Genomic DNA, 4,587 nt, shown 5'->3' with positions numbered 1-4,587 from the left:
AAGTAAATAACTTTTCCTTATCCACTTTCTCAACATCACTCATGATTTTATATACCTCTGTCATGTCCCCCCTTAGTCTTCTCTTTTCCAAACTGAAGAGTCCTAGCCTCTTTAATCTATCCTCATATGGGACCCTCTCTAAACCCCTAATCATTTTAGTTGCTGTTTTCTGAACCTTTTCTAGTGCTAGAATATCTTTTTTGAGGTGAGGAGACCACATCTGTACACAGTATTCGAGATGTGGGCGTACCATGGATTTATATAAGGGCAATAATATATTCTCAGTCTTATTCTCTATCCCCTTTTTAATGATTCCTAACATCCTGTTTGCTTTTTTGACCGCCTCTGCACACTGCGTGGACATCTTCAGAGAACTATCCACGATAACTCCAAGATCTTTTTCCTGACTCGTTGTAGCTAAATTAGCCCCCATCATGTTGTATGTATAGTTGGGGTTATTTTTTCCAATGTGCATTACTTTCCATTTATCCACATTAAATTTCATTTGCCATTTTGTTGCCCAATCACTTAGTTTTGTGAGATCTTTTTGAAGTTCTTCACAATCTGCTTTGGTCTTAACTATCTTGAGTAGTTTAGTATCATCTGCAAACTTTGCCACCTCACTGTTTACCCCTTTCTCCAGATCATTTATGAATAAATTGAATAGGATTGGTCCTAGGACTGACCCTTGGGGAACACCACTAGTTACCCCTCTCCATTCTGAGAATTTACCATTAATTCCTACCCTTTGTTCCCTGTCCATTAACCAGTTCTCAATCCATGAAAGGACCTTTCCTTTTATCCCATGACAGCTTAATTTACGTAAGAGCCTTTGGTGAGGGACCTTGTCAAAGGCTTTCTGGAAATCTAAGTACACTATGTCCACCGGATCCCCCTTGTCCACATGTTTGTTGACCCCTTCAAAGAACTCTAATAGATTAGTAAGACACGATTTCCCTTTACAGAAACCATGTTGACTATTGCTCAAGAGTTTATGTTTTTCTATGTGTCTGACAATTTTATTCTTTACTATTGTTTCAACTAATTTGCCCGGTACCGACGTTAGACTTACCGGTCTGTAATTGCCGGGATCACCCCTAGAGCCCTTTTTAAATATTGGCGTTACATTAGCTAACTTCCAGTCATTGGGTACCGAAGCCGATTTAAAGGACAGGTTACAAACCTTAGTTAATAGTTCCGCAACTTCACATTTGAGTTCTTTCAGAACTCTTGGGTGAATGCCATCTGGTCCCGGTGACTTGTTAATGTTGAGTTTATCAATTAATTCCAAAACCTCCTCTAGTGATACTTCAATCTGTGACAGTTCCTCAGATTTGTCACCTACAAAAGCCAGCTCAGGTTTGGGAATCTCCCTAACATCCTCAGCCGTGAAGACTGAAGCAAAGAATCCATTTAGTTTCTCCGCAATGACTTTATCATCTTTAAGCGCTCCTTTTGTATTTTCATCGTCAAGGGGCCCCACAGGTTGTTTAGCAGGCTTCCTGCTTCTGATGTATTTAAAAAACATTTTGTTATTACCTTTGGAGTTTTTGGCTAGCCGTTCTTCAAACTCCTCTTTGGCTTTTCTTATTACACTCTTGCACTTAAGTTGGCAGTGTTTGTGCTCCTTTCTATTTGCCTCACTAGGTTTTGACTTTCACTTTTTAAAGGAAGTCTTTTTATCTCTCACTGCTTCTTTTACATGGTTGTTAAGCCACGGTGGCTCTTTTTTAGTTCTTTTACTGTTTTTCTTAATTTGGGGTATACATTGAAGTTGGGCCTCTATTATGGTGTCTTTAAAAAGGGCCCACGCGACTTGCAGGGATTTCACTTTAGTCACTGTACCTTTTAACTTTTGTCTAACTAACCCCCTCATTTTTGTATAGTTCCCCCTTTTGAAATTAAAGGCCACAGTGTTGGGCAGTTGAGATGTTCTTCCCATCACAGGGATATTGAATGCTATTGTATTATGGTCACTATTTCCAAGTGGTCCTGCTATAGTTACCTCTTGGACCAGCTCCTGCGCTCCACTCAGGATTAAATCTAGAGTCGCCTCTCCCCTTGTGGGTTCCCGTACCAGCTGCTCCATGAAGCAGTCATTTAAAGTATCGAGAAATTTTATCTCTGCATTTCTTCCTGAAGTGAAATGTTCCCAGTCAATATGGGGATAATTGAAATCCCCCACTATTATTGGGTTCTTAATTTTGATAGCCTCTCTAATTTCCCTTAGCATTTCATCATCACTATTACTGTCCTGGTCAGGTGGTCGATAATAGATCCCTACTGTTATATTTTTACTAGAGCATGAAATTTCTATCCATAGAGACTCTATGGAACCTGTGGATTCGCTTAAGATTTTTACTTCATTTGAATCTACACTTTCTTTAACATATAGTGCCACTCCTCCCCCTGCACGGCCTGTTCTGTCCTTCCGATATATTTTGTACCCCGGAATGATTGTGTCCCATTGATTGCTCTCAGTCCACCAGGTTTCTGTGATGCCTATTATATCTATATCCTCCTTTATCACAAGGCACTCTAGTTCACCCATCTTATTATTTAGACTTCTGGCATTTGTGTACAAGCACTTTAAAAACTTGTCCCTGTTTATTAGCCTGCCTTTTTCTGATGTGCCAGATTCTTTTTTATGTGACTGTTTATCATCTGATCCGGCCCTTACATTATACTTCTCATTCCTCTGCTCCTGACTATAACCTGGAGATTCTCTATCATCAGACTCTCCCCTAAGAGAAGTCTGTGTCCGATCCACACGCTCCTCTGCAGCAGTCGGCTTTCCCCCATCTCCTAGTTTAAAAACTGCTCTACAACCTTTTTAATGTTTAGTGCCAGCAGTCTGGTTCCACTTTGGTTTAGGTGGAGCCCATCTCTCCTATATAGGCTCCTCCCATCCCAGAAGTTTCCCCAGTTCCTAATGAACGTGAACCCCTCCTCTCTACACCATCGTCTCATCCACGCATTGAGACTCTGAAGCTCTGCCTGCCTACCTGGCCCTGCGCGTGGAACTGGGAGCATTTCTGAAAATGCCACTATAGAGGTCCTGGATTTCAGTCTCTTCCCTAGCAGCCTAAATTTGGCTTCCAGGACATCTCTCCTACCCTTCCCTATGTCATTGGTACCTACATGTACCACGACCACCGGCTCCTCCCCAGCACTACACATAAGTCTATCTAGATGCCTCGAGAGATCCGCAACCTTCGCACCAGGCAGGCAAGTCACCATACGGTTCTCCCGGTCATCACAGACCCAGCTATCTATATTTCTAATAATCGAATCTCCCATTACTAACACCTGCCTTTTTCTAGAAACTGGAGTTCCCTCTCCCAGAGAGGTAACCTCAGTGCGAGAGGCAACCCCAGCACCATCTGGAAGGAGGGTCCCAACTACGGGAAGGTTTCCCTCTGCTCCCATTGACTGCTCTACTTCCCTGGGCCCTTCTTCCTCCTCAACAGCACAGGAGCTGTCTAAGCGGAGGTGGGACAATTCTACAGTGTCCCGGAAAGCCTCATCAACATACCTCTTTGCCTCTCTCAGCTCTTCCAGTTCCGCCACCCTGGCCTCCAAAGTCCGTACATGGTCTCTGGGGGCCAGGAGCTCCTTGCACCGACTGCACACATACGCCACCCACCCACAGGGCAAGTAATCATACATGCGACAGTCAGCGCAATAAACTGCATAGCCCCCACTCTGCTGCTGGGCTTCTGCCTGCATTGTCTCCTAGTTAGTGAAAGGGTGGTTTACAGAAAGTAGTTTTGGAATGTGGTTCGGTTTATAGGTTTTAGGGGGGGGGCCGCGGGGAAGGGGTTAGGGCTGGCGAGGGGCTCCCACTCCCTTCCCACTCCCCTTCTAAACTCCCTTGCAAAACTCCCTGTTAGCAGCCCCTGGTCGCTTGTGCGTGGCTTTATAAAGCCCTGGCCTGAGTGAATGCCCCGCCCACTGATTAAGGCTCAGGCAATTACCAGAGGCTTCGAGCTTTCAAACCTGCCTCCTACTGCCAGCCAGAGCACACGGTCCCTCAAACAACCAACCAAACAAACAGACTGACAAACACAAGCTCAGCACACAGCAAGTAACCCCCAAACACAAACACACACACACTACAGACAGTCACTTACCCCACAGATGCTGTATTAGCTCCTCCTTCACCTGGAGAACTCCCTTGCGAAACTCCCTGTTAGCAGCCCCTGGTCGCTTGTGCGCGGCTTTATAAAGCCCTGGCCTGAGTGAATGCCCCGCCCACTGATTAAGGCTCAGCCAATTACCAGAGGCTTCGAGCTTTCAAACCTGCCTCCAATTGCCAGCCAGAGCACACGGTCCCTCAAACAACCAAACAAACAGACTGACAAACACAAGCTCAGCACACAGCAAGTAACCCCCAAACACAAACAAACACACACTACAGACAGTCACTTACCCCACAGAACATATTAGACCTTTAGGAATCTTTAGATTAAGGCTTTAAGAAATATACTTAGGAGGGATGTTATCACAGTGCCTCCTGCTTTATCAGTGGACAAATTGAATTCAGATTTTTTGGCCTTTTGTATTAACTATAGCCAATCAAAACAG

This window comes from Mauremys mutica, chromosome 3, assembly GCF_020497125.1.
Source record: "Mauremys mutica isolate MM-2020 ecotype Southern chromosome 3, ASM2049712v1, whole genome shotgun sequence".
NCBI lineage: Eukaryota > Metazoa > Chordata > Testudines > Geoemydidae > Mauremys > Mauremys mutica.
Note: the sequence above shows the minus strand (reverse complement) of the source record.